The following is a 22291-nucleotide window of genomic DNA, read 5'->3' on the forward strand; positions in this document are numbered from 1 at the left end:
TGACGGTATTATTTTGCACTGTATGGTGGTATTATCTGAGCACTATATAATGGTATTATCTGAGCCCTGTATGACGGTATTATTTTGCACTGTATGGTGGTATTATTTTGCACTGTATGGTGGTATTATTTTGCACTGTATGGTGGTATTATTGAGCACTGTATGGTGGTATTATTGAGCACTGTATGGTGGTATTATCTGAGCCCTGTATGACGGTATTATTTTGCACTGTAAGGTGGTATTTACCTTGTGTGGTACCATGCAGTGTATAATTCTTGCACAGCACTGCTCTGCTATGTAGGAAGCTGTATTTGGTGGGTGAGTGGCGGTATTACTGGGCACAGTATGGCAGGTGTGAACTCACACCACATGGCGAGGGGCGTCACATAGGGGGACGCTCCAGGGCTCTCACTAATTAGTCCTGGCCTCGGGCTACAAAGGGCCAGCCAGGTAATTACAGGTGAGGTGATCCAACTCTCCAGGGGAAGGAGAAGCAGGGGTTAAATTCCTGCGGTGCAGAGGACATGGCTGACATGCAGGAATCCCTGCCCTGGGGGGTGGAGGGAGGCCGCCCCTGTGTGTGCAGAGAGGGCAGCCCGGGGCAGGCGGATGACGGGCGGTTACCAATAATAAATACACCTGTATCCATATCAATTCCTGGAGAATTCCTGTAATCCGCCATCGATGGGAGCTGCGCCCTGTGACGCTGCAGACACACGGGGTGCGCCAAAAATACACGCCAAAAAAAACCACACTCAGAATCCGCATGTTAAAGCATACGGCAGCGTCCAGTCCATTCTGGATGTGGAATTTACGGAATTTACATTGAAAACGGTCAAGAATGAAAATCCTCGACGAAACTGCGCCAAAAAACACATTAAAAACTCGTCAGGAAAAAACACCAGCGCAGAAAATCCTCGGTGTGAACATTTAGGCCCCTTTCACACAAGCGAGTTTTCCACGCGGGTGCAATGCGTGACGTGAACGCACAGCGCCCGCACCGGATCCGGACCCGTACACTTCAATGTGGTGTTTTTCAGTTCTGCGTTGCGTAGAATCGCAGCATGTTCTATAGAGCTCGTTCACGTGAACGTGTGAAGCCCGTGCTGTGGACCGCATTGCACGGGCACCTTCTGTGGGCAGGCGTTTTTCACGTAACACAGAACTGATGCGTGAAATACAACGCTCCTGTACACAGAACCACGTCACGCATCGCCGCCGCACGGAGGAGTCGCCGGTGTGAACGAGCCGCTACTTTCATGGTTCCCCGAGCGTCCGCCCACATCGGCCAATCAGGAGTCTGGGAAAGGAGCCGCTCTAGTGCCCACACTGGTTGTCACCCAGCTTTCCCAGAGAAGGACGAGTGTGACCGGGAGGATCCTGTCCGGCTGTGAGCGGAGCTCGGGGGTCAGATGGAGTCACTCTGCAATGGGTGGGATTCTGGGCGAGGGTCCGGGGGGCTTTTCATAAGGAAAACAGCCTTTACTGGTCTGAAACAAAAGGGACAATTCCCAGTAAGTGGCAAGAAATGGTCCTTTATGAATCCGAATACTGAGAGGGGGGGGAGGGGAAGGGTATATATATATGTGTATCCTGCCTTATACACCCGGGGAGGGGGGGGTAGATTGTCAGCTCTGTGTCTATATATATATATGTATCCTGCCTTATACACCCGGGGGGGGGGGGAGGTATATATATATGTATCCTGCCTTATACACCGGGGAGGGGGGGTAGATTGTCAGCTCTGTGTATATATATATATGTATCCTGCCTTATACACCCGGTGGGGGGGGGGGGGTATATTGTCAGCTCTGTGTCTATATATATATGTATCCTGCCTTATACACCCGGTGGGGGGGGGGGGGGGTAGATTGTCAGCTCTGTGTATATATATATATGTATATGTATCCTGCCTTATACACCGGGGGGGGGGGGGGGGGTAGATTGTCAGCTCTGTGTATATACAGGTCCTTCTCAAAAAATTAGCATATTGTGATAAAGTTCATTATTTTCTGTAATGTGCTGATAAACATTAGACTTTCATATATTTTAGATTCATTACACACAACTGAAGTAGTTCAAGCCTTTTATTGTTTTAATATTGATGATTTTGGCCACAGCTCATGAAAACCCAAAATTCCTATCTCAAAAAATTAGCATATTTCATCCGACCAATAAAAGAAAAGTGTTTTTAATACAAAAAAAGTCAACCTTCAAATAATTATGTTCAGTTCTGCCCTCAATACTTGGTCGGGAATCCTTTTGCAGAAATGACCGCTTCAATCCGGCGTGGCATGGAGGCAATCAGCCTGTGGCACTGCTGAGGTGTTATGGAGGCCCAGGATGCTTCAGTGCGGCGTGGCATGGAGGCAATCAGCCTGTGGCACTGCTGAGGTGTTATGGAGGCCCAGGATGCTTCAGTGCGGCGTGGCATGGAGGCAATCAGCCTGTGGCACTGCGGAGGTGTTATGGAGGCCCAGGATGCTTCAATGCGGCGTGGCATGGAGGCAATCAGCCTGTGGCACTGCTGAGGTGTTATGGAGGCCCACAATGCTTCAATGCGGCATGGCATGGAGGCAATCAGCCTGTGGCACTGCTGAGGTGTTATGGAGGCCCAGGAGGCTTCAATGCGGCGTGGCATGGAGGCAATCAGCCTGTGGCACTGCTGAGGTGTTATGGAGGCCCAGGATTCTTCAATGCGGCGTGGCATGGAGGCAATCAGCCTGTGGCCCTGCTGAGGTGTTATGGAGGCCCACGATGCTTCAATGCGGCGTGGCATGGAGGCAATCAGCCTGTGGCACTGCTGAGGTGTTATGGAGGCCCAGGAGGCTTCAATGCGGCGTGGCATGGAGGCAATCAGCCTGTGGCACTGCTGAGGCGTTATGGAGGCCCAGGAGGCTTCAATGCGGCGTGGCATGGAGGCAATCAGCCTGTGGCACTGCTGAGGTGTTATGGAGGCCCAGGAGGCTTCAATGCGGCGTGGCATGGAGGCAATCAGCCTGTGGCACTGCTGAGGCGTTATGGAGGCCCAGGAGGCTTCAATGCGGCGTGGCATGGAGGCAATCAGCCTGTGGCACTGCTGAGGTGTTATGGAGGCCCAGGAGGCTTCAATGCGGCGTGGCATGGAGGCAATCAGCCTGTGGCACTGCTGAGGTGTTATGGAGGCCCAGGAGGCTGCAATGCGGCGTGGCATGGAGGCAATCAGCCTGTGGCACTGCTGAGGTGTTATGGAGGCCCCGGATGCTTCGATAGTGGCCTTAAGCTCATCCAGAGTGTTGGGTCTTGCGTCTCTCAACTTTCTCTTCCCAATATCCCACAGATTCCCTATGGGGTTCAGGTCAGGAGAGTTGGCAGGCCAGTTGAGCCCAGTAATACCATGGTCAGTAAACCAGTTACCAGTGGTGTTGGCGCTGTGAGCAGGTGCCAGGTCGTGCTGAAAAATGACATCTTCATCTCCATAAAGCTTTTCATCAGATGGAAGCATGAAGTGCTCCAAAATCTCCTGATAGCGGCTGCATTGACCCTGCCCTTGATAAAACACAGTGGACCAACACCAGCAGCTGACATGGCACCCCAGACCATCACTGACTGTGGGGACTTGACACTGGACTTCAGGCATTTTGGCATTTCCCTCTCCCCAGTCTCCTCCAGACTCTGGCACCTTGATTTCCGAATGACATGCAACAGTCCAGTGCTGCTTCTCTGTAGCCCAGGTCAGGCGCTTCTGCCGCTGTTTCTGGGGAATGTGGCACCTGTAGCCCATTTCCTGCACACGCCTGTACACGGGGGCTCTGGATGTTTCTACTCCAGACTCAGTCCACTGCTTCCGCAGGTCCCCCAAGGTCTGGAATCGCTCCTTCTCCACAATCTTCCTCAGGGTCCGGTCACCTCTTCTCGTTGTGCAGCGTTTTCTGCCACACTTTCCTTCCCACAGACTTCCCACTGAGGGGCCTTGATACAGCGCTCTGGGAACAGCCTATTCCTTCAGACATGTCTTTCTGTGTCTTACCCTCCTGCTTGAGGGGTCAATGATGGCCTTCTGGACAGCAGTCAGGTCGGCAGTCTTACCCATGATTGCGGTTTGGAGTAATGGACCAGGCTGGGAGTTTGTAAAAGCCTCAGGAATCTTTTGCAGGTGTTTAGAGTTAATTAGTTGATTCAGATGATTAGGTTAATAGCTCGTTTAGAGAACCTTTTCATGATATGCTCATTTTTTTAGATAGGAATTTGGGTTTTCATGAGCTGTGGCCAAAATCATCAATATTACAACAATAAAAGGCTTGAACTACTTCAGTTGTGTGTAATGAATCTAAAATATATGAAAGTCTAATCTTTATCAGTACATTACAGAAAATAATGAACTTTATCACAATATGCTAATTGTTTGAGAAGGACCTGTATATATATATATATATGTATCCTGCCTTATACACCCGGGGGGGGGGGGGGGAGGTATATATATATGTATCCTGCCTTATACACCGGGGGGGGGGGGGGGTAGATTGTCAGCTCTGTGACTATATGTATCCTGCCTTATACACCGGGGGGGGGGGGGGGGGGGGGGGTAGATTGTCAGCTCTGTGACTATATGTATCCTGCCTTATACACCGGGGGGGGGGGGGTATATTGTCAGCTCTGTGTATATATATATATATGTATCCTGCCTTATACACCCGAGGGGGGGGGTAGATTGTCAGCTCTGTGTATATATATATATGTATCCTGCCTTATACACCCGGGGGGGGGGGGGGGTAGATTGTCAGCTCTGTGTATATATATATATGTATCCTGCCTTATACACCCGGGGGGGGGGGGGTAGATTGTCAGCTCTGTGTGTATATATATATATGTATGTATCCTGCCTTATACACCCGGTGGGGGGGGGGGGGGTATATTGTCAGCTCTGTGTCTATATATACAGGTCCTTCTAAAAAAATGAGCATATCATGAAAAGGTTCTCTAAACGAGCTATTAACCTAATCATCTGAATCAACTAATTAACTCTAAACACCTGCAAAAGATTCCTGAGGCTTTTACAAACTCCCAGCCTGGTTCATTACTCAAAACGGCAATCATGGGTAAGACTGCCGACCTGACTGCTGTCCAGAAGGCCATCATTGACACCTCAAGCAAGAGGGTAAGACACAGAAAGACATGTCTGAAGGAATAGGCTGTTCCCAGAGTGCTGTATCAAGGCCCCTCAGTGGGAAGTCTGTGGGAAGGAAAAAGTGTGGCAGAAAACGCTGCACAACGAGAAGAGGTGACCGGACCCTGAGGAAGATTGTGGAGAAGGACCGATTCCAGACCTTGGGGGACCTGCGGAAGCAGTGGACTGAGTCTGGAGTAGAAACATCCAGAGCCCCCGTGTACAGGCGTGTGCAGGACATGGGCTACAGGTGCCGCATTCCCCAGAAACAGCGGCAGAAGCGCCTGACCTGGGCTACAGAGAAGCAGCACTGGACTGTTGCATGTCATTCGGAAATCAAGGTGCCAGAGTCTGGAGGAAGACTGGGGAGAGGGAAATGCCAAAATGCCTGAAGTCCAGTGTCAAGTCCCCACAGTCAGTGATGGTCTGGGGGCCATGTCAGCTGCTGGTGCTGGTCCACTGTGTTTTATCAAGGGCAGGGTCAATGCAGCCGCTATCAGGAGATTGTGGAGCACTTCATGCTTCCATCTGCTGAAAAGCTTTATGGAGATGAAGATGTCATTTTTCAGCACGACCTGGCACCTGCTCACAGTGCCAACACCACTGGTAACTGGTTTACTGACCATGGTCTTACTGGGCTCAACTGGCCTGCCAACTCTCCTGACCTGAACCCCATAGAGAATCTGTGGGAAATTGGGAAGAGAAAGTTGAGAGACGCAAGACCCAACACTCTGGATGAGCTTAAGGCCTCTATCGAAGCATCCTGGGCCTCCATAACACCTCAGCAGTGCCACAGGCTGATTGCCTCCATGCCACGCCGCACTGAAGCATCCTGGGCCTCCATAACACCTCAGCAGTGCCACAGGCTGATTGCCTCCATGCCACGCTGCATTGAAGCATCCTGGGCCTCCATAACACCTCAGCAGTGCCACAGGCTGATTGCCTCCATGCCACGCCGCACTGAAGCATCCTGGGCCTCCATAACACCTCAGCAGTGCCACAGGCTGATTGCCTCCATGCCACGCCGCATTGAAGCCTCCTGGGCCTCCATAACACCTCAGCAGTGCCACAGGCTGATTGCCTCCAGGCCACGCCGCATTGAAGCCTCCTGGGCCTCCATAACACCTCAGCAGAGCCACAGGCTGATTGCCTCCATGCCACGCCCGCATTGAAGCCTCCTGGGCCTCCATAACACCTCAGCAGTGCCACAGGCTGATGGCCTCCATGCCACGCCGCAGTGAAGCCTCCTGGGCCTCCATAACACCTCAGCAGTGCCACAGGCTGATTGCCTCCATGCCACGCCGCAGTGAAGCCTCCTGGGCCTCCATAACCACCTCAGCAGTGCCACAGGCTGATGGCCTCCATGCCACGCCGCAGTGAAGCCTCCTGGGCCTCCATAACACCTCAGCAGTGCCAACAGGCTGATTGCCCCCATGCCACGCACAGTGAAGCTCCTGGGCCTCCATAACACCTCAGCAGTGCCACAGGCTGATTGCCTCCATGCACGCCGCATTGAAGCCTCTGGGCCTCCATAACACCTCAGCAGTGCCACAGGCTGATTGCCTCCATGCCACGCCGCATTGAAGCCTCCTGGGCCTCCATAACCCTCAGCAGTGCCACAGGCTGATTGCCCCATGCCACGCCACAGTGAAGCATCCTGGGCCTCCATAACACCTCAGCAGTGCCACAGGCTGATTGCCTCCATGCCACGCCGCATTGAAGCCTCCTGGGCCTCCATAACACCTCAGCAGTGCCACAGGCTGATTGCCTCCATGCCACGCCGCATTGAAGCCTCCTGTGCCTCCATAACACCTCAGCAGTGCCACAGGCTGATTGCCTCCATGCCACGCCGCAGTGAAGCATCCTGGGCCTCCATAACACCTCAGCAGTGCCACAGGCTGATGGCCTCCATGCCACGCCGCACTGAAGCATCCTGGCCTCCATAACACCTCAGCAGTGCCACAGGCTGATTGCCCCCATGCCACGCCACAGTGAAGCATCCTGGGCCTCCATAACACCTCAGCAGTGCCACAGGCTGATTGCCTCCATGCCACGCCGCATTGAAGCCATCCTGGGCCTCCATAACACCTCAGCAGTGCCACAGGCTGATTGCCTCCATGCCACGCCGCATTGAAGCCTCCTGGCCTCCATAACACCTCAGCAGTGCCACAGGCTGATTGCCCCCATGCCACGCCACAGTGAAGCATCCTGGGCCTCCATAACACCTCAGCAGTGCCACAGGCTGATTGCCTCCATGCCACGCCGCATTGAAGCCTCCTGGGCCTCCATAACAACTCAGCAGTGCCACAGGCTGATTGCCTCCATGCCACGCCGCATTGAAGCCTCCTGGGCCTCCATAACACCCTCAGCAGTGCCACAGGCTGATTGCCTCCATGCCACGCCGCAGTGAAGCATCCTGGGCCTCCATAACACCTCAGCAGTGCCACAGGCTGATTGCCTCCATGCCACGCCGCATTGAAGCCTCCTGTGCCTCCATAACACCTCAGCAGTGCCACAGGCTGATTGCCTCCATGCCACGCCGCAGTGAAGCATCCTGGGCCTCCATAACACCTCAGCAGTGCCACAGGCTGATTGCCTCCATGCCACGCCGCAGTGAAGCCTCCTGGCCTCCATAACACCTCAGCAGTGCCACAGGCTGATTGGCCTCCATGCCACGCCGCACTGAAGCATCCTGGCCTCCATAACACCTCAGCAGTGCCACAGGCTGATTGCCCCCATGCCACGCCACAGTGAAGCATCCTGGGCCTCCATAACACCTCAGCAGTGCCACAGGCTGATTGCCTCCATGCCACGCCGCATTGAAGCCTCCTGGGCCTCCATAACACCTCAGCAGTGCCACAGGCTGATTGCCTCCATGCCACGCCGCATTGAAGCCTCCTGGGCCTCCATAACACCTCAGCAGTGCCACAGGCTGATTGCCCCCATGCCACGCCACAGTGAAGCATCCTGGGCCTCCATAACACCTCAGCAGTGCCACAGGCTGATTGCCTCCATGCCACGCCGCATTGAAGCCTCCTGGGCCTCCATAACACCTCAGCAGTGCCACAGGCTGATTGCCTCCATGCCACGCCGCAGTGAAGCATCCTGGGCCTCCATAAACACCTCAGCAGTGCCACAGGCTGATTGCCTCCATGCCACGCCGCATTGAAGCATCCTGGGCCTCCATAACACCTCAGCAGTGCCACAGGCTGATGGCCTCCATGCCACGCCGCATTGAAGCATCCTGGGCCTCCATAACACCTCAGCAGTGCCACAGGCTGATTGCCTCCATGCCACGCCGCAGTGAAGCATCCTGGGCCTCCATAACACCTCAGCAGTGCCACAGGCTGATTGCCTCCATGCCACGCCGCATTGAAGCCTCCTGGGCCTCCATAACACCTCAGCAGTGCCACAGGCTGATTGCCTCCATGCCACGCCGCATTGAAGCGGTCATTTCTGCAAAAGGATTCCCGACCAAGTATTGAGGGCAGAACTGAACATAATTATTTGAAGGTTGACTTTTTTTGTATTAAAAACACTTTTCTTTTATTGGTTGGATGAAATATGCTAATTTTTTGAGATAGGAAATTTGGGTTTTCATGAGCTGTGGCCAAAATCATCAATATTAAAACAATAAAAGGCTTGAACTACTTCAGTTGTGTGTAATGAATCTAAAATATATGAAAGTCTAATGTTTATCAGCACATTACAGAAAATAATGAACTTTATCACAATATGCCAATTTTTTTGAGAAGGACCTGTACATGTATCCTGCCTTATACACCCGGGGGGGGGGGGGGGGGGGGGGGGTATATATATATGTATCCTGCCTTATACACCCGGCGGGGGGGGGTATATATATATGTATCCTGCCTTATACACCGGGGGGGGGGGGTAGATTGTCAGCTCTGTGGTCTATATATATGTCTATCTGTTACAATGTGTCAGCGCAGTTTCTCTCCCCGACACATTCTCCAGTCCCAGCATTTCTGCTGACGGTGACCCCATTCCACCCTCCTCTTACCCTCCCTGCCCCCAATGCCTTGCTGGGTCAGCAGAACAGAGATAGGTGGGGGGCTGGGGACCACCATGTGGACCACCAACCACTCATCTTCTGGTGGGAGTCTCAGATCATCAGCCTCCAAAAACCAGGCTTTCCATGTATTTGAATGATAAAGACCCCTTTGTTTACACAGATACGAGCTGCCCGGACGCCCCGTGGACGGGGGGCCACCAGCCTCACTGTACGGGCCTGAGCCGGGTGTAATGCACCTGTCGGGGGGGGGCACATACTTTTATCTATGAGGTGAATGGACTGCGGAGGGAGTGGTACTGTCTCTTTAAGAATGGAACGTGCAAAGCTGGGCTGGAAGGGGTTACTGTCCCTTTAAGAGTTTAGCACACAGGGCTGGGGGCCCTACACAATACACCACGGGGCTCTCACTGTTATGTGCAGGGACCCCCGGGGCCCGCAAGAATCACTGTTTTATATGAAGGTATTTATGAGGCCAAAGAGACCTCGCGGCTTCCTGCTGCCCCTTTAAATAGACACCACGACCGGGGGCCACGGCCAGTGTCCTGCACCTGTATGCTGGGGACCACCTAACTGCAGAGCTGTATATGACCGGGGGCCACGGCCAGTGTCCTGCACCTGTATGCTGGGGACCACCTAACTGCAGGGCTGTATATGACCGGGGGCCACGGCCAGTGTCCTGCACCTGTATGCTGGGCGACCAAATAACTGCAGGGCTGTATATGACCGGGGGCCACGGCCAGTGTCCTGCACCTGTATGCTGGGCGACCACATAACTGCAGGGCTGTATATGACCGGGGGCCACGGCCAGTGTCCTGCACCTGTATGCTGGGGACCACCTAACTGCAGGGCTGTATATGACCGGGGGCCACGGCCAGTGTCCTGCACCTGTATGCTGGGGACCACCTAACTGCAGGGCTGTATATGACCGGGGGCCACGGCCAGTGTCCTGCACCTGCATGCTGGGCGACCACCTAACTGCAGGGCTGTATATGACCGGGGGCCACGGCCAGTGTCCTGCACCTGTATGCTGGGCGACCACATAACTGCAGAGCTGTATATGACCGGGGGCCACGGCCAGTGTCCTGCACCTGTATGCTGGGCGACCACATAACTGCAGGGCTGTATATGACCGGGGGCCACAGCCAGTGTCCTGCACCTGTATGCTGGGCGACCACCTAACTGCAGGGCTGTATATGACCGGGGGCCACAGCCAGTGTCCTGCACCTGTATGCTGGGCGACCACATAACTGCAGGGCTGTATATGACCGGGGGCCACGGCCAGTGTCCTGCACCTGTATGCTGGGCGACCACATAACTGCAGAGCTGTATATGACCGGGGGCCACGGCCAGTGTCCTGCACCTGTATGCTGGGCGACCACATAACTGCAGGGCTGTATATGACCGGGGGCCACGGCCAGTGTCCTGCACCTGTATGCTGGGTGACCACCTAACTGCAGGGCTGTATATGACCGGGGGCCACGGCCAGTGTCCTGCACCTGTATGCTGGGGACCACCTAACTGCAGGGCTGTATATGACCGGGGGCCACGGCCAGTGTCCTGCACCTGTATGCTGGGCGACCACCTAACTGCAGGGCTGTATATGACCGGGGGCCACGGCCAGTGTCCTGCACCTGTATGCTGGGCGACCACCTAACTGCAGGGCTGTATATGACCGGGGGCCACGGCCAGTGTCCTGCACCTGTATGCTGGGCGACCACATAACTGCAGGGCTGTATATGACCGGGGGCCACGGCCAGTGTCCTGCACCTGTATGCTGGGGACCACCTAACTGCAGGGCTGTATATGACCGGGGGCCACAGCCAGTGTCCTGCACCTGTATGCTGGGGACCACCTAACTGCAGGGCTGTATATGACCGGGGGCCACGGCCAGTGTCCTGCACCTGTATGCTGGGGACCACCTAACTGCAGGGCTGTATATGACCGGGGGCCACGGCCAGTGTCCTGCACCTGTATGCTGGGGACCACCTAACTGCAGGGCTGTGTATGACCGGGGGCCACGGCCAGTGTCCTGCACCTGTATGCTGGGGACCACCTAACTGCAGGGCTGTATATGACCGGGGGCCACGGCCAGTGTCCTGCACCTGTATGCTGGGCGACCACCTAACTGCAGGGCTGTATATGACCGGGGGCCACGGCCAGTGTCCTGCACCTGTATGCTGGGCGACCACCTAACTGCAGGGCTGTATATGACCGGGGGCCACGGCCAGTGTCCTGCACCTGTATGCTGGGTGACCACCTAACTGCAGGGCTGTATATGACCGGGGGCCACAGCCAGTGTCCTGCACCTGTATGCTGGGCGACCACCTAACTGCAGGGCTGTATATGACCGGGGGCCACGGCCAGTGTCCTGCACCTGTATGCTGGGGACCACCTAACTGCAGGGCTGTATATGACCGGGGGCCACGGCCAGTGTCCTGCACCTGTATGCTGGGCGACCACCTAACTGCAGGGCTGTATATGACCGGGGGCCACGGCCAGTGTCCTGCACCTGTATGCTGGGCGACCACCTAACTGCAGGGCTGTATATGACCGGGGGCCACGGCCAGTGTCCTGCACCTGTATGCTGGGCGACCACCTAACTGCAGGGCTGTATATGACCGGGGGCCACGGCCAGTGTCCTGCACCTGTATGCTGGGCGACCACCTAACTGCAGGGCTATATATGACCTGGGGCCACAGCCAGTGTCCTGCACAGATACCGGGCCCTCAGCTATGGGGACACAGATACCGGGCCCTCAGCTATGAGGACACAGATACCGGGCCCTCAGCTATGGAGACACAGATACCGGGCCCTCAGCTATGGGGACACAGATACCGGGCCCTCAGCTATGGGGAGACAGATACCGGGCCCTCAGCTATGGGGACACAGATACCGGGCCCTCAGCTATGGAGACACAGATACCGGGCCCTCAGCTATGGGGACACAGATACCGGGCCCTCAGCTATGGGGACACAGATACCGGGCCCTCAGCTATGGAGACACAGATACCGGGCCCTCAGCTATGGGGACACAGATACCGGGCCCTCAGCTATGGAGACACAGATACCGGGCCCTCAGCTATGAGGACAGACAGACATATTTCGGGGGAGGGGGGTTATGGCCGCTCCCTGCTCAGACAGTAGCAGGTGTGTCTGGATTCCGTGTCGCCTCTCAGATGTTAATACCCAGGTATTGTTGTGAGGCTTCCATTCACTGACATGCTCTCTGACGTCCCTCACCTTCACACTCTTAGCTTAGCTCTGTGACACACCCTGCAAACATGAAACAGAGTGGGCGTAATGAGGGTGACGGGTGACGCCCTACAGCACCGCTCTCCTGTCCGTCACCTGTGACAGGCCTGGACCGGCACTGGGTGAGCAGCTCCAGACTGACACATTGTAACAAATCATCAGCAGAGAGGCTGTCTACACTGGAGACAACTGTAACAAACCCTCAGCGGTGACAAGTATCAGGTCTGCACTGGATTGAGGTCATACGGGTAATACGGGCAGTCTCCGGGGGGCACTAGGTAATACGGGCAGTGTCCGGGGGGCACTAGGTAATACGGGCAGTGTCCGGGGGGCACTAGGTAATGCGGGCAGTGTCCGGGGGGCACTAGATAATACGGGCAGTGTCCGGGGGGCACTAGGTAATACGAGCAGTGTCCGGGGGGCACTAGGTAATACGGGCAGTGTCCGGGGGGCACTAGGTAATGCGGGCAGTGTCTGGGGGGCACTAGGTAATACGGGCAGTGTCCGGGGGGCACTAGGTAATACAGGCAGTGTCCGGGGGGCACTAGGTAATGCGCGCAGTGTCCGGGGGGCACTAGGTAATGCGGGCAGTGTCCGGGGGGCACTAGGTAATGCGGGCAGTGTCCCGGGGGGCACTAGGTAATACGGGCAGTGTCCGGGGGGCACTAGGTAATACGGGCAGTGTCCGGGGGTCACTAGGTAATGCGGGCAGTGTCCGGGGGGCACTAGGTAATGCGGGCAGTGTCCGGGGGGCACTAGGTAATGCGGGCAGTGTCCGGGGGGCACTAGGTAATGCGGGCAGTGTCCGGGGGGCACTAGGTAATACGGGCAGTGTCCGGGGGGCACTAGGTAATGCGGGCAGTGTCCGGGGGGCACTAGGTAATACGGGCAGTGTCCGGGGGGCACTAGGTAATACGGGCAGTGTCCGGGGGGCACTAGGTAATACGGGCAGTGTCCGGGGGTACTAGGTAATGCGGGCAGTGTCCGGGGGGCACTAGGTAATGCGGGCAGTGTCCGGGGGGCACTAGGTAATGCGGGCAGTGTCCGGGGGGCACTAGGTAATGCGGGCAGTGTCCGGGGGGCACTAGGTAATACAGGCAGTGTCCGGGGGGGCACTAGGTAATGCGGGCAGTGTCCGGGGGGCACTAGGTAATACGGGCAGTGTCCGGGGGGCACTAGGTAATACGGGCAGTGTCCGGGGGGCACTAGGTAATACAGGCAGTGTCCGGGGGGGCACTAGGTAATGCGGGCAGTGTCCGGGGGGGCACTAGGTAATACGGGCAGTGTCCGGGGGGCACTAGGTAATGCGGGCAGTGTCCGGGGGGCACTAGGTAATAAGGGCAGTGTCCGGGGGCACTAGGTAATGCGGGCAGTGTCCGGGGGGGCACTAGGTAATACGGGCAGTGTCCGGGGGGCACTAGGTAATACGGGCAGTGTCCGGGGGGCACTAGGTAATGCGGGCAGTGTCCGGGGGGCACTAGGTAATACGGGCAGTGTCCGGGGGGCACTAGGTAATGCGGGCAGTGTCCGGGGGGCACTAGGTAATGCGGGCAGTGTCCGGGGGGCACTAGGTAATGCGGGCAGTGTCCGGGGGGCACTAGGTAATGCGGGCAGTGTCCGGGGGGCACTAGGTAATGCGGGCATTGTCCGGGGGTGGGGGGGTTGCTTAGCAGGACCTCCAGGAATTTCCTTGCACTGAATAGAAGCCATGTCATTGTCTTCGCGCCATCACTGGACCGTCGGGGGGGATGGAGCGTGGCCCTGCTGCTACCAGGACGTATACCCAGCAGTGATCAGCCTCCTGTGGTGACCATAATGTATGGGCTCCTAGGAGAGTCCACCCCCCGAAAACCCTCACCCTCAGGCCTCCTGCACACGAACGTTGTGCATCCATTCCGTGCATTGGCAACATCCGTGCGGCGGCCGGGACAGATCCAGACCCATCCAACTTGAATGGGTCCGTGATCCGTTCGCACCGCGGGGTTCCGATCCGCGCTTCCGTTCCGCATCTCTGTGATTGCGGTCCCATTCCAGTGAATGTGTCCGGAGTGCACACGGACCAGTGCCCGTGTATTGCGGACCCGCCATGGGCACACAAAAACCACTCGAAAAAGAAAGTCCAGCATTAACCCCTTCGCTGCCCAAGACCACCAAAGATACTGCAATGACCCCTCTGATTGTTCTGGACCTCCAGGGATGCTACAGCAGCAGGCATTAACCCCTTCACTGTCCTCAACCACCAGGGATGGAGACATTAACCCCTTCCCTGCCCTTGACCTTCTCTGCAGTAGACCTGGGTGCTGTGACACCCCCAATAATACTACACCTCACTGCCCGGGGGCACGCCCCCAATAATACTACACCTCACTGCCCGGGGGCCTCCGCACCCCCAATAATACTACACCTCACTGCCCCAGAGTTTTCACCCCCCTTGCCCCCAAGCATGAGAGAGCGGGATGACAAATCCTGGAGAGTGATCCCCATTACAACACGGTCAGTTGTCGGCTCCCCTCCCCCACAGTCAGGGCTGTTCTTTGTACATGGGCCCCGGCATCACATCGCCAGCAGACGGATAAGAGATGTCCCCCTGACCGTATATTAGGAAAGTCCGCACCTCTCCCCCGCCGCAGAGATCCCTGATGAAAGTGAATAGAAGGTGCAGGAGGAGGAGGAGTGTGAGGAGATCTGCCATATGTCCTGACCACAGGGGCCGCCCCGGGGCCTGAGCTACAAGGTGCTTCACCTGCAGGAGACCAGCATATGGGCGTCGTGTCACCCAGACTCCAACTGGTACCTGTCACAGCTGCAGCTTGTTACAGTGTATCAGCACAGGATTCATTGTAACAGACCCTCAGCTGTGTCAAGTACTAGGTCACCTCATAGATTGTAAGCTCTTGCGATCAGGTCCTCACTCCTCTATCTCCTCATAGATTGTAAGCTCTTGTGATCAGGTCCTCACTCCTCTATCTCCTCATAGACTGTAAGCTCTTGCAATCAGGTCCTCACTCCTCTATCTCCTCATAGATTGTAAGCTCTTGCGATCAGGTCCTCACTCCTCTATCCTCATAGACTGTAAGCTCTTGTGATCAGGTCCTCACTCCTCTATCCTCATAGACTGTAAGCTCTTGTGATCAGGTCCTCACTCCTCTATCTCCTCATAGATTGTAAGCTCTTGTGATCAGGTCCTCACTCCTCTATATCCTCATAGACTATAAGCTCTTGTGATCAGGTCCTCACTCCTCTATCTCCTCATAGACTATAAGCTCTTGTGATCAGGTCCTCGCTCCTCTATCTTCTCATAGACTGTAAGCTCTTGTGATCAGGTCCTCACTCCTCTATTTCCTCATAGACTGTAAGCTCTTGTGATCAGGTCCTCACTCCTCTATCCTCATAGACTGTAAGCTCTTGTGATCAGGTCCTCACTCCTCTATCTCCTCATAGACTGTAAGCTCTTGTGATCAGGTCCTCACTCCTCTATCTCCTCATAGACTGTAAGCTCTTATGATCAGGTCCTCACTCCTCTATCCTCATAGACTGTAAGCTCTTGTGATCAGGTCCTCACTCCTCTATCTCCTCATAGACTGTAAGCTCTTGTGATCAGGTCCTCACTCCTCTATCCTCATAGACTGTAAGCTCTTGTGATCAGGTCCTCACTCCTCTATCTCCTCATAGATTGTAAGCTCTTGTGATCAGGTCCTCGCTCCTCATAGACTGTAAGCTCTTGTGATCAGGTCCTCGCTCCTCTATCTCCTCATAGACTGTAAGCTCTTGTGATCAGGTCCTCACTCCTCTATATCCTCATAGACTGTAAGCTCTTGTGATCAGGTCCTCACTCCTCTATCCTCATAGATTGTAAGCTCTTGTGATCAGGTCCTCACTCCTCTATATCCTCATAGACTGTAAGCTCTTGTGATCAGGTCCTCACTCCTCTATCTCTTCATAGACAGTAAGCTCTTGTGATCAGGTCCTCACTCCTCTATCCTCATAGATTGTAAGCTCTTGTGATCAGGTCCTCACTTCTCTATCCTCATAGACTGTAAGCTCTTGTGATCAGGTCCTCACTTCTCTATCCTCATAGACTGTAAGCTCTTGTGATCAGGTCCTCGCTCCTCTATCCTCATAGACTGTAAGCTCTTGTGATCAGGTCCTCACTCCTCTATCCTCATAGACTGTAAGCTCTTGTGATCAGGTCCTCACTCCTCTATCTCCTCATAGACTGTAAGCTCTTGTGATCAGGTCCTCACTCCTCTATCTCCTCATAGACTGTAAGCTCTTGTGATCAGGTCCTCACTCCTCTATCTCCTCATAGACTGTAAGCTCTTGTGATCAGGTCATCACTCTTCTATCTCCTCATAGACAGTAAGCTCTTGTGATCAGGTCCTCACTCCTCTATCCTCATAGACTGTAAGCTCTTGTGATCAGGTCCTCACTCCTCTATCCTCATAGACTGTAAGCTCTTGTGATCAGGTCCTCACTCCTCTATCTCCTCATAGACTGTAAGTTCTTGTGATCAGGTCCTCACTCCTCTATCTCCTCATAGACTGTAAGCTCTTATGATCAGGTCCTCACTCCTCTATCCTCATAGACTGTAAGCTCTTGTGATCAGGTCCTCACTCCTCATAGACTGTAAGCTCTTGTGATCAGGTCCTCGCTCCTCTATCTCCTCATAGATTGTAAGCTCTTGTGATCAGGTCCTCACTCCTCTATCTCCTCATAGACTGTAAGCTCTTGTGAACAGGTCCTCACTCCTCTATCTCCTCATAGATTGTAAGCTCTTGTGATCAGGTCCTCACTCCTCTATCTCCTCATAGACTGTAAGCTCTTGTGATCAGGTCCTCACTCCTCTATCTCCTCATAGACTGTAAGCTCTTGTGATCAGGTCCTCGCTCCTCATAGACTGTAAGCTCTTGTGATCAGGTCCTCGCTCCTCTATCCTCATAGACTGTAAGTTCTTGTGATCAGGTCCTCGCTCCTCTATCTCCTCATAGACTGTAAGCTCTTGTGATCAGGTCCTCATTCCTCTATCTCCTCATAGACTGTAAGCTCTTGTGATCAGGTCCTCACTCCTCTATCCTCATAGACTGTAAGTTCTTGTGATCAGGTCCTCGCTCCTCTATCCTCATAGACTGTAAGCTCTTGTGATCAGGTCCTAACTCCTCTATCTCCTCATAGACTGTAAGCTCTTGTGATCAGGTCCTCACTCCTCTATCTCCTCATAGACTGTAAGCTCTTGTGATCAGGTCCTCACTCCTCTATCTCCTCATAAATTGTAAGCTCTTGTGATCAGGTCCTCACTCCTCTATCTCCTCATAGACTGTAAGCTCTTGTGATCAGGTCCTCACTCCTCTATCTCCTCATAGATTGTAAGCTCTTGTGATCAGGTCCTCGCTCCTCTATCTCCTCATAGACTGTAAGCTCTTGTGATCAGGTCCTTACTCCTCATAAATTGTAAGCTCTTGTGATCAGGTCCTCACTCCTCTATCTCCTCATAGACTGTAAGCTCTTGTGATCAGGTCCTCACTCCTCTATCTCCTCATAGATTGTAAGCTCTTGTGATCAGGTCCTCACTCCTCTATCCTCATAGACTGTAAGCTCTTGTGATCAGGTCCTCACTCCTCTATCTCCTCATAGACTGTAAGCTCTTGTGATCAGGTCCTCACTCCTCTATCTCCTCATAGACTGTAAGCTCTTGTGATCAGGTCCTCACTCCTCTATCTCCTCATAGATTGTAAGCTCTTGTGATCAGGTCCTCACTCCTCTATCTCCTCATAGACTGTAAGCTCTTGTGAACAGGTCCTCACTCCTCTATCTCCTCATAGATTGTAAGCTCTTGTGATCAGGTCCTCACTCCTCTATCTCCTCATAGATTGTAAGCTCTTGTGATCAGGTCCTCACTCCTCTATCCTCATAGACTGTAAGCTCTTGTGATCAGGTCCTCACTCCTCTATCTCCTCATAGACTGTAAGCTCTTGTGATCAGGTCCTCACTCCTCTATCTCCTCATAGACTGTAAGCTCTTGTGATCAGGTCCTCACTCCTCTATCCTCATAGACTGTAAGCTCTTGTGATCAGGTCCTCACTCCTCTATCTCCTCATAGACTGTAAGCTCTTGTGAACAGGTCCTCGCTCCTCATAGACTGTAAGCTCTTGTGATCAGGTCCTCGCTCCTCTATCCTCATAGACTGTAAGCTCTTGTGATCAGGTCCTCGCTCTTCTATCTCCTCATAGACTGTAAGCTCTTGTGATCAGGTCCTCACTCCTCTATCTCCTCATAGACTGTAAGCTCTTGTGATCAGGTCCTCACTCCTCTATCCTCATAGACTGTTAGCTCTTGTGATCAGGTCCTCGCTCCTCTATCTCCTCATAGACTGTAAGCTCTTGTGATCAGGTCCTCACTCCTCATAGACTGTAAGCTCTTGTGATCAGGTCCTCACTCCTCATAGACTGTAAGCTCTTGTGATCAGGTCCTCGCTCCTCATAGACTGTAAGCTCTTGTGATCAGGTCCTCGCTCCTCTATCCTCATAGACTGTAAGCTCTTGTGATCAGGTCCTCGCTCCTCTATCCTCATAGACTGTAAGCTCTTGTGATCAGATAGGAACTGGTCAGGTGAGTGAGGGGCTGTGGACCACACATGTCTTGCATATCAGTGCCAGCAGGGGCATCTCTGAGCATACATATAAATAGAGGGCCTATTATCTCCGCCCCTCCCCCAACCAAATGCAAGGAGTGACCCCCAACTCATCACCACCTGGGCCCGACACCCCACACCTATCCCGAGCTCCGCTAGATGTCACTGTTATGGGGGCACATACTAATCTGGATTACACACACCCAGGCTCATCCTCCATATGACTGCATTAACAGTGTCACGTATTACACTCCTGTCCATTATACAGTACATTATACAGTATATTACAGTACATTATACAGTATATTACAGTACATTATACAGTATTACAGTACATTATACAGTATATTACAGTATATATTACAGTATTACAGTACAGTATACAGTATATTACAGTACATTATACAGTATTACAGTACATTATACAGTATATTACAGTATATTATACAATATTACAGTACAGTATATTACAGTACATTATACAGTATATTACAGTATTACAGTACATTATACAGTATTACAGTACATTATACAGTATATTACAGTATATTATACCGTTTTACAGTACAGTATACAGTATATTACAGTACATTATACAGTATTGCAGTACAGTATACAGTATATTACAGTATTAAAGTACATTATACAGTATATTACAGTATTACAGTACATTATACAGTATATTACAGTATATTATACAGTATTACAGTACATTATACAGTATATTACAGTATTGCAGTACAGTATACAGTATATTACAGTATTACAGTACATTATACAGTATTACAGTGCATTATACAGTATATTACAGTATATTATACAGTATTACAGTACAGTATACAGTATATTACAGTATTACAGTGTATTACAGTATTACAGTACATTATACAGTATTACAGTACATTATACAGTATATTACAGTATATTATACAATATTACAGTACAGTATATTACAGTACATTATACAGTATATTACAGTATTACAGTATATTACAGTATATTATACAGTATTGCAGTACAGTATACAGTATATTACAGTATTACAGTACATTATACAGTATATTACAGTATTACAGTACAGTAAACAGTATATTACAGTATTACAGTATATTACAGTATTACAGTACAGTATACAGTATATTACAGTATTACAGTACATTATACAGTATTACAGTACATTATACAGTGTATTACAGTATTACAGTACAGTATACAGTATTATAGTACAGTATTACAGTACATTATACAGTATATTACAGTACATTATACAGTATATTACAGTATTACAGTACAGTATATTATAGTATTACAGTATATTACAGTATTACAGTACACTATACAGTATATGACAGTATTACAGTACAGTATATGACAGTATTACAGTATAGTATACAGTATATGACAGTATTACAGTACAGTATACAGTATTACAGTATTACAGTACAGTAAACAGTACATTATACAGTATTGCAGTACAGTATACAGTATATTACAGTACAGTATATGACAGTATTACAGTACACTATACAGTATATGACAGTATTACAGTACAGTATACAGTATATGACAGTATACAGTATATGACAGTATTACAGTACAGTACGACAGTATTACAGTACACTATACAGTATATGACAGTATTACGGTGCAGTATACAGTATATGACAGTATTACAGTGCAGTACAGTATATGACAGTATTACAGTACAGTATACAGTAAATTATACAGTATTACAGTATAGTACAGTATATGACAGTATTACAGCACACTATACAGTATATGACAGTATTACAGTACAGTATATGACAGTATTACAGTACAGTATATGACAGTATTATAGTACAGTATACAGTATATTACAGTATTACAGTACAGTATACAGTATTACAGTACAGTATACAGTACATTATACAGTATTGCAGTACAGTATATGACAGTATTACAGTACAGTATATGACAGTATTATAGTACAGTATACAGTATATGACAGCATTACAGTACAGTACGACAGTATTACAGTACACTATACAGTATATGACAGTATTACAGTACAGTATATGACAGTATTACGGTACAGTATACAGTATATGACAGTATTACAGTACAGTACAGTATATGACAGTATTACAGTACAGTATACAGAACATTATACAGTATTACAGTAAAGTACATGACAGTATTACAGTACACTATACAGTATATGACAGTATTACAGTACAGTACAGTATATGACAGTATTACAGTACAGTATATGACAGTATTACAGTACAGTATATGACAGTATTACAGTACAGTATATGATAGTATTATAGTACAGTATACAGTATTACAGTACAGTACAGTATATGACAGTATTACAGTACAGTATACAGTACATTATACAGTATTGCAGTACAGTACAGTATATGACAGTATTACAGTACAGTATTATAGTACAGTATACAGTATATGACAGTATTACAGTACAGTATACAGTACATTATACAGTATTACAGTACAGTATATGACAGTATTACAGTACACTATACTATACAGTATATGACAGTATTACAGTACAGTATGCAGTACATTATACAGTATTGCAGTACAGTACAGTATATGACAGTATTACAGTACAGTATATGACAGTATTATAGTACAGTATACAGTATATGACAGTATTACAGTACAGTATACAGTATTACAGTACAGTATATGACAGTATTACAGTACAGTATACAGTACATTATACAGTATTACAGTACAGTATATGACAGTATTACAGTACAGTATACAGTATATGACAGTATTACAGTACAGTATATGACAGTATTATAGTACAGTATACAGTATATTACAATATTACAGTACAGTATACAGTATTACAGTACAGTATATGACAGTATTACAGTACAGTATACAGTATATGACAGTATTACAGTACATGACAGTATTGCAGTACAGTATACAGTATATGACAGTATTACAGTACAGTACAGTATATGACAGTATTACAGTACAGTATATGACAGTATTACAGTACAGTATACAGTACATTATACAGTATTACAGTACAGTATATGACAGTATTATAGTACAGTATACAGTATATGACAGTATTACAGTACAGTATATGACAGTATTACAGTACAGTATACAGTACATTATACAGTATTATAGTACAGTATATGACAGTATTATAGTACAGTATACGACAGTATTATAGTACAGTATACAGTATATTACAGTAC

At 50.6% G+C, this 22291-nt stretch overlaps 1 protein-coding gene across 1 annotated transcript in view; it reads left to right on the top strand.

Moving 5' to 3' along the window:
• Nucleotides 1-1422: 1422 nt before the first annotated feature.
• Nucleotides 1423-22291, top strand: part of CDC25B (cell division cycle 25B) — a 33487-nt gene continuing 12618 nt past the window's right edge. Inside the window, exon 1 of the mRNA XM_044277049.1 lies at nucleotides 1423-1514. The gene's annotated coding sequence lies outside the window, so the exon portion shown is untranslated. The remainder of the gene's footprint in view (nucleotides 1515-22291) is intronic.

Source organism: Bufo gargarizans, chromosome 1, assembly GCF_014858855.1.
Source record: "Bufo gargarizans isolate SCDJY-AF-19 chromosome 1, ASM1485885v1, whole genome shotgun sequence".
Taxonomy (NCBI): domain Eukaryota; kingdom Metazoa; phylum Chordata; class Amphibia; order Anura; family Bufonidae; genus Bufo; species Bufo gargarizans.